This window comes from Glossina fuscipes, unplaced genomic scaffold, assembly GCF_014805625.2.
Source record: "Glossina fuscipes isolate IAEA_lab_2018 unplaced genomic scaffold, Yale_Gfus_2 88, whole genome shotgun sequence".
Classification (NCBI taxonomy): domain Eukaryota; kingdom Metazoa; phylum Arthropoda; class Insecta; order Diptera; family Glossinidae; genus Glossina; species Glossina fuscipes.
This window is the reverse complement of record NW_023998442.1, coordinates 829,038-840,452: the sequence shown is the minus strand read 5'-3', so window position 1 is coordinate 840,452 and position 11,415 is coordinate 829,038. Positions and strand designations below refer to the sequence as shown.

Genomic DNA, 11,415 nt, shown 5'->3' with positions numbered 1-11,415 from the left:
TGTATAGAGATGTTTATTTAAAAGGTTTATATACCCTTAGCTAATATTTTTAATGAAAGACGATGATAAACAGATGCACACACAACGGCAATACAAATGTCAATTAATTTTACATTTTTAATTAAATTCATTCTGTTTTTATGATTGAGACTCTATACAGAATTTTGCAGGGTGAAAATGAACAACAACAACAACAACAACAACAACAGCTTAAACAACGGCAACAACGCAACATTGCCGACAATAATATTGGACAACTGACGCCAAAAGTGGGCACCATGTTCGACGATAAGAGCATTGAAAAAAAAAAAAAAAAAACAAAATAAGGGGCAAAAAACGACCCAACTACTATCCCAATAAACGTATATGCAACTGAGTCCCTGTAATACTTATGAAAGAAAAGCAAGAAAAAAAAAAGAACTGAAAATGAAATTCAATTACGACAATTGAAAGAGCACAGAAATTGCGCTGCACTTACGAGCATGTACAGTCTCAAGCTAAAGTTTGTATACACCAAACCCGAAGCAAATTGAATACTTTTGTTGTTAAAATTTCAATGAAATCTAGGGCCTCCTTTTCACGGTCATCGATAACGGATAACTATTGGCTGGAGATATTCTAGCAATCTATCGTCGACATCTGACGCAAATATTTCAAAATTGCCGTCGATGAACAAATTATGATAGAGTTTACTCGACATCGAGAGAGTCATACGGCGGTCCAGATTTTGCTTCACGTTCTTTCATTTTGCATATAAATAAACTCGGAAAAGTATATTACACTAAATCAATGTAGAGAGCATGAGTGAATCTCAAACTACAACTGCTGCAATTATTCCTCGAATTACATTAAAGTTTGTAGTTGTTTTGGGGTTTATTTCAAATTCATATTGTATCGGATTGCCTTACAGCCCACAATACTATAAAGAGAAAGACGAGTCACAACCAAATGCCTGTCGCTGCTTACTTTACGCTCGCTGACCGCTAGACAATCAATTTTTACCTTACCACTCGCGTTAGATTACAGTCGAAAATCAACTAAGTTCAGAATTAACATTTATTTCAGAATAAATAGATTGGAAAATCCTATCTCTTTGAAACATGGAATTTTTAATGTAGAATTTTAGTCTTAGAGTAGAAACTTTAGATTTGAAAATTGAACCTTAGATGACTTTTTAGAAAAATCTCTGCCTTATTAATTCACGACCTGATAGCTATTATGAATGAAGGAGCTATTACGAATTGAAAAATTGGTAACGTGATGCCTTGAAGTACGCTTGCTCTTATTTGGACATCGACACTAACTTTTATGTCGAACTCGACTCTGTGTTTTTGATGCCCTATACTACTGATGGTACAAAGGCAAGCAAAGTCTGTACGGATGTATGCAACACCAAGAAGGGCTTGAGATAGATCCACCCATTTACTGAATCGATTAAACTTGTCTGTCCGGTTGTCCTACTTTTATGTTCAACTTATGTGTATGGGGCGAAGACGAACGCTAATAAAAATCGCTTGAAGCAAACTATTTTCGACTACTTCTCATGAAAGGTCTTACTTTTAAAAGCCGAGCTGTAGGCTGTTGCAAGATATTTTAAAGTCTTTTCAAATAATAAATACATCCTAGTCCATATACTTAACATACTTATACAACTTTTAAATGTTTCCTCCTCTATATTCAGGTGACTTGTTGCCAGACAAGTGACTCGGTAGTTAGTATAGGTTTTTACTGAGGGCAGAGCATAGAAATCAATTAAGCAAGCAATTATATCTTTCCTTTACTATCTTGCATATTGGTGACACAGTTCGTTGTACTAATAGACCGAGAACGTGTACGAAGATTTTAATGATCGACTGCACTAAATATATAAGCATATGAGACAAATATGTATTTAGGTCCTTAATGCATGTTATGTTTTTAAGTGATAACGTTGATAATGTGCTGCCATGAGGACTAAGTAATAGATGCTCGATTAAAACGTAACGAAAATCAATTTTCATTTCGTTAAGTTTACAGAAAAAAAAAAAAAAAAAAACAAAAGCAAGCAAAACGAAAAGTAATCTTTTCTGCACGTAATTGATTACTTAAAAATAATAATCGTGTTCTATTAATTCTTTTGAACATTGAACGCTTCTCCATTAATAACTATCCTCTCTGTATATCACTTTCATTCCCTTTGTAATTATTTTACAAAAATCACTTCAGAGCTATATGATGGATACTTTTCTTTCTTTTTTTGCTTTCTTAAAAAAAAACAACTCTTACTTCCATATATGCCATCATTCAATCATCCATAAACAATTTGAAACAAGTTTTAAGTTTCGAATTGTTTTAACTGGTTTTTTTTTTTTTGTTTTTTTTGTTTTTTTTTGTACCATTTACTACTCTTCGGCAGCGCAATCAACCATCATCATGATCAGGGTATATCACATCATATAACGCGTGAGCGTCTATCCTCTTTATGCCATAAGTATTGCCGCTTCGCTAGTGTTATATTCATTTCACCTGACTTGAACTGTGCGAAAAATAAAACAGAATTTGTTGAAAGTGTAGCAGCAGCACTTAAAATGCCAGCTTTATCAATTTTTACTTTTTGTTCTATTGTGTACGCTGCTTACATTTGCACATATATCGTTCATATGCGTGGGAGAAAGGGGAAGAATGAAGAGTATGTTGTGTGTGTACACACACAACACAAGCAAAATCATCATCAGTTTCGTTAAATGTACGTATATGTTTTCTTCTTTCCCCTTGTTGTTTTTCGTATTGACGTTAACCGTGTGCAGCTTTACTCGAGTAATTTTAAAGGGCACATGTCTGTCTGTCTGTCTGTCTGTCTGTCTTTCAGACAGCAATGTAATGTTCTACACAGTTAAAGCAATTATTGATTAATTTTTTTCTCTTTTGTTTTTTTTTTCTTTTTTTTGCGCATAGAGAATCTCAACAAACAATACAATACACATAGAAGGAATGCCTTCACCTGTTTTCTAAAAACAAAAACAAACATAAAAAATCAAAAACAACAATACAAAAAACAACAGCAACAAAAAGAAGAACGTTAAATGAAAGGCTTGTCTTTTTTGAAGTGCCATGTTTAGAGGTGTCAGGCATTATTTAACAATCATGAGATTTTTTTTTTAATTCTTTAAATGGAATTTTATTGTTTAGAAAATGAAATTATTTAAAATAAATGGAACGATACAAAATTATTTATTTTTAATTTGAGAGAATTAAAAAAAAAAAAAAAAAACAAGCATTTATAAGTTATTTTAGAATATCTGCTTGCTTTCTTTATTTATTAGTCGTAATGCGGTGTTCATCGTAATTTCTATAGGTGCAGGAATCGTAACTAATCCAAGCCGACTATCTTTTGAATATTAGTAAAAGCATTTTGTACTTAGAATACTTGACATCGCTACCAACAGGAAAGAAAATTACTTTGGGTCGCGACCGACTCTTTTATACTCATCACCGTTAGCCTCGAAAAAATTGAAAAACATAAATTTTCATATGTCATAATGTTGGAAGGGCGTGACTGATTTCTTCTATTTTTGTAGAATGATTTTTTGTTTTATAGGGTGTATTCGTCGTTGTTTATGAGCACCGAGCAAAAAACATAGAAAGCAAAGGTGTTACCAATTTTGATTGTATAGACTGTTGGGTGTTGTAGGCGTGTTCTTTGACTTATTTGGGTCACTTTGACAAACCCCTTTGCAAATTTCTAGACGGTATCATTTTTTTTCCGAAATGAAGAACGTGTACCGCTACGTGTAATACTACCCCGTTGGAAAGACGAACAGATGGACATATTAACAGTCGAACGTGCTTACGTGTATTCCGTATCTGGAAGCAGTCAACAATTTGTATACTTTATGCGCGTTTTCAAGCTTTCTTCTGCGAGTAATAGAAGTATTCAAAAAAGACTTAAATTATAACACACTATAAAGTTGAGAAGTCGTCGTCAGTTTTTCCTTATATGTACAAGTACTACATTATCGTCCAACGAATATACAGTCAAATTTTTGTAGATTTATCTGCTGTAGCTTACGAGTAATGAGCATAAACCAATCGCTTCAATGTCTTAAAGAACCAGAGTGTTCTTATTTCAAGCACTCGGATGAACGTGTCCTTTGACTGATTTGTCCCATTTCCAATACCAACCTGCGTGCACAAACTTGCAATGATTCTGCCAAATTTGAAGTCGATCTCTCTCTTTTTTACGGCAAAGAGAATTTTTACAAACAGACGTTAGATAGACAGACAGACATGCTTAAATCGATATAGAATCTGATCCTAACCAAGAATGTATATACTTTAAGAGGTCTCTACAGCTTCCTTTTTTGGGCGTTGCAAACGTTTTGACAAAAGGAATATACCTCTCGTTTTTCGGTGATGGGTATAATAACAATAATAATAATGAAATTGTTTCGAGAATTTAGCTTCGAAATGGAAACAATATTCGATTTTTTTGATAAATCAAAACAATCTGCCTTTGAATAAACAGCACAAATCCTAGATGGTCTATGTGTGCTCCTGTCTTCCTCTTATTCTTAGAAATAATTCGTTTCTCTGATCAACCTTCCTTTGCCTCCAGATCTGTAAAATTTGACATTGCAGGTGTTCTTTTAAGCGCATTTACTAGCATGGAATATAACATTGATACGACAGAGTGCAGGGTAATTTACATAAATTACTAAACGTAAATAATCGATGACATTAAACAGTAATATATTGGTATGGTTGGGCGATAGACATTTTGGCACAAGTACAAAAACTTTTGGTAATCGATAAACATTGAAAATTAATCACATTTAACAAGCGTTAGCATTATCAGGCGTTTAAATCAAAAGTATTCGAGATCGAAATATATATATAAAAGTAATACGAACAAGACCTATACTCATACTAATAACCTCTGCTTTAATAGCATTTTTTTTTTGTTTTTTTGGCAAAGTTGTAATTATAAATTTTATGCAAATACTTAAAGCGACAAAACATGACGAATTGTCCGTTTGTCTATCTATAGGTAGTTCGTCATAACCAAATAAAAATAAATAAAAAAAATTAATTTTTTTTTTTGTTGATTTGGCAGGCGTTTATATAGCTTGCCAAAGGTTAAATACTTTACCGCCCAGTAGGACGTGCACATAAGTGCTATGACACATATACTGCAGCAATAACGATAATTACATTACAAAACTTTCGACATTTACAACAAGTGAGATGTAATTGACTTGAATTAAAGCACAGCAACAACAAATATAATAACAAAATATGGGTTTGGCAACAATTTATTTGTTCGTTTGCATATTTAAAATAGAAACAACATGAAGAACAATAACAACAGCCAGACCTGACGTAAACAATGTCACAATAGATAAACAGAAAAAGAAAGAAAAGCAAAAAAAAATGAAAGAGAGTCGGACGTTAATTTAGATATAAGTATATATAAGTAAGTGTATGTCTATGTGTGTGTATTTATTATGATTACTAATCTAAATATCAGCTTGTGTCTGTCTGTCCAACTGTCCATATGTTTCCATCAATCACAGTTGAAAATTGGACATACACATACGTACACACAAGCTGATAAACGTGTGTTGTACATTTGATGTCAAATCAAATGTGTGGTAATGCTTGAAGCAACAAAAAGCAACAATAAAAAAGAAAACAAAAAAACCATATATAAATTGTACTACATTTGATTGCGTTTAATGCGCCAATTTAATTCAATTGAAGAAATTTATTTATTTATATATATATACATATATATATATATATTATTTTTTAAGAAAGAAAAAACGCATAAAAAAGAATTGAAGACTTCAAAGAGAAAGTTTCTAGCTCTTCATCTGAGGTAATCAGATATGAAAACGTTGATATTTTCATTTAACTTCTAAGCGAGACATTTACACAGTTCCGATTACTTTGACATATCGAGTAGCAGCCATAATATTTTAACGAAAACATATCGATTTTCCATATTCTCTTAAGCGTGTTTTCGCTCCGTTACGCGCATTCGTCGAATGTGTTGATTGCGAACATTCTCAAACACACCTTGGGAATGGACACCGGGAAAATATAGGCCACTCCTTATGTTCACATTTTAGTTCTTGTTTACATTGAGGATGCTAGAGGTAAAGAAAACAGCGGACGGCGTTGCCTAAATTAAATCAAACCAAAAAATTTCGCGCTATTTTGTTAGTCCCACAAATTAAATCGAAAACTTATAAACCTGCGTGCTTTTGTGAGGAATATAATAAACAATATAAGAAGTGTACATGTGTAAAAAGTTTACGCAAATTTTAGAAGAAAAACAAAAAAAATATTCCCCCCAATTCTAATAAGTGTCTTCAATCTAATTCACAATGCTTACAGTATAGTAAAGCTTGACTTAGAACGCCCTACTTTCTCTCTTGTCAGTGAAAAGTATCAGCAATTTTTAATGATAGGATAATTAATTGGTCGAAAGTATGTTGCTCTCATGCAACAAAAATTCAGTGCTTTACGCTGTCTTTCATACATAATTTACTTATTTACGTAAACTTAAAGCGAAAATCGTTCGGAATTTTTAAAGACGATAAAAATGCTATCTCGTCAAAGCTACATTTATCGATGCCGATAGGGGCAGTTTACAATCAACTACATTAGCGTTTCACTTTGTCGCCTATGTATGTATTTGTCGTTATTTGTGAAAAGTATCCGGAATAATTAGTGGCCAGAGGGAGGGAGATTTAGCGTCGATTAAGATCCAATTACGCTAAATGCAATTCACGCATACAATATCCATTTCATCTATATTATATTCAATCCTTCCGCAATTTGTTTTTTTATGTTAACTTTCTTTTTTTTCAACATAACCAATCATTCTGTGAAATTTTCCTATCCTTGTGACTCAGTGATGGTTAGATAGATGTGAAAAGGGAGAAGCGAAATAGCGAATAGCCATGGGCTTGTGCTCAGTTTTATCCCGTTACTGGCTGAGCATCCATTATAGTTACGTGATCGTATCCCTCAAGAATTGACCACATGAATACAAACCTACCTGTCGCAGATCATAACTATCACTACCTATACGGTGGTGTCACCAAGGAGTTCTTTTACAAACTACAACTCTATCAATTGATAGTAAAAGAGAAAAAAAATGAAAAAGGGTAAAGGGCGGTTCATATCCCTTCAGTTGAAGCGGTTGGCTGCGTCCCCGGTTCCAATGATCTGAATTGCAGCAATAGAATGTGCTTTCGAATTCAACCTAGCCAAGTACAATTGTCATTCACCAATATATAATTACAATATCTCTCTGTGGTAGAGCACACTTTTGACAAAAACGAATATATAGCACTCTAGCTGTAGATAAAATTTGCATGATATCTATAAGCGAAAAAAAAAAGATCAGATAAAGACCGATCGGATAGATGAGGGCTATGACTGCCCGAATGTTCGATTTGATGCTTAAGAGCTAGTGCGTCGGCATTAACTCAATCGTGGCACGTCGCTCTAAAATCAGTTTGAATATTATGAAAGAACGTAAGAAGCATAATTGCTTCGTGAAATATTTCTCTAAGGTATTCGATTGCATTTTATTTGTCAGTTTGTTAAAATTTCTCCCACTCTCTGCTGTTGAGTCGGCCAGAAGGGAATGAATCAATTATCATTTCTCTGGCCTTTTCATGTAGCTTTCAGAATGTTGTTCAAAGGTGACAAGTTGAGGCACGAATCTTTGCAAAATAACAAATTTTCAAAGAAACACAAAGTTTCAAATGAGAAATAGAAAGCGCAAGAAACGTTTCTCCACGAGAGGTGTATCGGATTTGTTATATGCTTGCATAGAAATACACTTGGTAGAAACAACAAGGTCAAAACATAATACACGCTTCATGGCTGTGGACGGCGGAATCGATTTAGTCACATCTATCCGCCTGTGGGAATTATCCCCACGATATGTGCAAATACAATGTACGCGAAATTAAAAGCAATAATATGTTTTTGATAATTTTGATTACTTTTTCTTATTTTTTTTCTTTTTCTCTTTTTTTAATTTATCCTCCACTTTTGTAAGCATTGCTCTTTTATTCTCTTTCTCTCTAGAATCGCAGAATAATTCAATATTAAATTATATAAGAAAAAAAAAATGCGAAAGAAATTAAATTATTTCAACGAATGTGTGTAAAGTGAAAATAATATATTTACGCATAGATAGACATACATGCATATGTATGCACGTAAATAAAAATGTTGATACATAAGTACATGTGTATAAATAATGTAAACGATAAAAATTCTTCTTTGATTAAATTCATAATTTTATTTGCGCATAATTCAACCAAGATGTGCATGGCTGCTACATATGTGCATATGTGTGTATTATGCGTATGTATACTAGTGCCTATGTATTGCGTTTACTCTGTACCAATCTGTATTTGTACTGATAAAAGGAACAGAAAAAAAATAAATAAATAAACGCAATATCCCAACACATCGCCGTCAGCAGTATCATCATCGTCGTCATCGTCATCATCATCATCATCATCAACATTATTATTATTATATAGTGAGGAGCAAGTAGTAGTAGTAGTAGTGGCAGCAGTAATAGTAGTTTATGCCAAATACATTTATACTCATGCGATGTACATTACATTCTATCATATAAGTATATTTGCAGTGTTAGTGTAACATCAGTAAATGTAGATGGGCTCCATGAATATACAGTGTTTATGTTTGCATTCTTTCTCTCTTTCTCTCTTTCACTTCAATTTTCTATAGATGTGTTGGTGTGCATTTTATAGTTTAAAAGCAATGAAATGTAATTTATTTCATCATTCATTGAATTAATATTGAATTAAGTTGCAAGAGTAAATTATGTGTTTATTGAAAACGAAAAAAAAAAAAAAACATACACACATACACACACACACACACTCATCCACACACTTCTTTACAAAAACAAACAAATGCAGACGGTTTTATAAAGTTTAAGACCAGAATACTGAGAAAGATTTTTAAGAAAATAAGTAAAAATTCATTACTATTCTGCCTAAGCATGCTTTTTAAATTTTTTATTTATTTTTTATACCCATTACCGAATCACGAGTGCTATACTAAAGGAAGAATCAGACACCTCTCAAGGTATATATATTCTTTGTCAGCATCAAATTCTGAATCGATTTAAGTATGTCCGTCTGTCCATCTGTATTGTAGACATTCTTCTTCTTCTTCATGGAAGCATGTTTGGTAATGAAAGTCGCGAAGAAGACGGCTACAGTACTATGCAAACATCTCTGTTATTCAAAAGCATTAAAAAATTGTTGACAAAGTACAGAAGATAAATCTACAAAAATTTAAACATATATTGCGTAGGCGGCGCTGTAATACCTGTACAAAAGAGGGGATCATTGACCACGCCTATCCAATATTACAGTCTATCAGAATTTAATTCCTTTTTCAGTAACTTTATAACGCGCAGACACAAGCATCAAAATTCCCATGAAATAAGTAAGTGCTTGGCCACTTTCAAATTCGGAATGGTTTTTACGTATATCCATCTGTCTGCCTGCACAAATGGGTACTACTTGTGGTAAGCGAAAATTAAGATATCGCGTACACGTTTGCAAAAGAATTTTAAAGTGACATAAACTTTTCAAAGGACGCGCCTACGACGCTCACAGGTCAAAAATTTTTATAGAGCATGAAAACATAGTTTTCACTTTAACAAAGGATATTATATTTGATCGTGGATGTGTTTTTTATATGTATTTTTACTAAAAAAAAGTGAGTATTCTATATTGTTGAGTGGTCGGGACCGATCTATTCAATTTCTGTACAGATAATGTAAAATCACCCACATAAATAGAAAGGACATTTTTATCCCTCTAATTATCGTTGAATATGATTTCTAAACGAAATGATCGGATTTTTTTGTTTCCGTAAATAAAGAGGTTCTCAATTCATGCCCTACTGTGAAGGCATCCTTTGACTATCCTAACTATTGCAATCAAGGGAATATTTCCAACATATATCCAAAGAGACTGACAGACGGATGGACGGGTAGGGCTATTTGAAGTCAATATTTAATGCTTATCAAAACTGCATGTACATAATGAGGTCTCGGAAGTTTCCTTCTGGGTGTTGCGAAGAGTTGATTATATCCCCATCCCTTCGTGTTGGGAATAAAAATAAGGAAAATATGCAAGTAAAAGTGTAAAAGTTCATACTTATCTTAACAAGTTCGTTGCGTTAGAAAAAATATTTTATACCAACATTCAAGAAGAAGTTCATCTTACCTGAAAAAAGAAAAAAAATGCAAAAATTGTATTCAAATACGAAGAAATTATTTGAACTTAACAAAATTACTACAAATTAAATCCAGGATCTGAGGGAATACTCAGCCCAAACATATAAATTTTTTTATAAACTAAATGCGTTTCTAAAATTGACACGTACATTGGCAGGTAAGTATTCGGTACAACCCGGATCGCGAGTTAAGGTTATATTTTTGGAGGCAATCAAAAAGTCCCGAGTTCTAAAAAAGCAAACTCTGCATCAAACCCTATTGTAAGATGTACTTAGGCGCAAACTTTAACCCTTTGTACTATTTTCTTTCTTACCTCTAGCTCTTTAATTAACTTTCAATAAAAGTATCAATAAGAACAAATTTAAGTTGCGACACGTTTTCTAACAAAAATAAAAAAGAAATGTCGAGCCTATTACGACACATAATCTACAAAGGAGTGGAGGAAGCGTTAAGTAACTCATTGAGAAAATCCTAAGAATTTGTTAAAGAGTTGAACACAAGTGTGTAAAAAACAAAATTTGTCTCAAAACATCATAAGTCATCGTGAGTATGACAAAAGGCAAGTGTATTGCAATTATGGTTGATGTTGTCAATCACTACTATTTGACACACTTTCTCAAATCTAAGATGTAGTGGTTGGTTAATGCATTTGCAAAATATTTATGTTTGTTACACAAATACAAGAAATTGTATTTTTGTGGTTGAAGTCATATAAATGCTTTTTAATGCAACCACACGCAATGGGGATGTAGCTCAGATGGTAGAGCGCTCGCTTAGCATGTGAGAGGTACGGGGATCGATGCCCCGCATCTCCAAACTATTTATTTATTTAAGTTTGTTAATTTTTTGTTTTATTTATTTCATATATTGTTTTATCAATTTTTTATTGAATTTTTTGTTTGTTTATTAATCTTATTTGAGTTTTTTTATTAGTTTTTCTTATTACATGTATATATATACGTATATATATGAGTAGCCGAGTAAACGAAGGATTGTCACTAACACCGTAAGGACCTCAAGTTCGAATCTCAAGGGAGGCAGAGTTTTCAATACAGGCGGACGTATGATCTAAGCTTTTATATAATCCATGCTTTGTAAATTTATTTATAAAATATATAGACAAT

General features: G+C 32.9%; 1 protein-coding gene and 1 non-coding gene across 3 annotated transcripts in view; one reads left to right on the top strand and one right to left on the bottom strand.

Annotated features, from left to right (window-relative positions):
• LOC119638334 (maternal protein pumilio) overlaps window positions 1-11,415 on the bottom strand; it is a 421,934-nt gene that overhangs the window by 217,474 nt on the left and 193,045 nt on the right. The gene's annotated exons all lie outside the window — the stretch shown is intronic.
• On the top strand, window positions 11,034-11,106 carry Trnaa-agc. The gene has a single exon. It is a non-coding gene; the product is annotated as a tRNA-Ala (tRNA).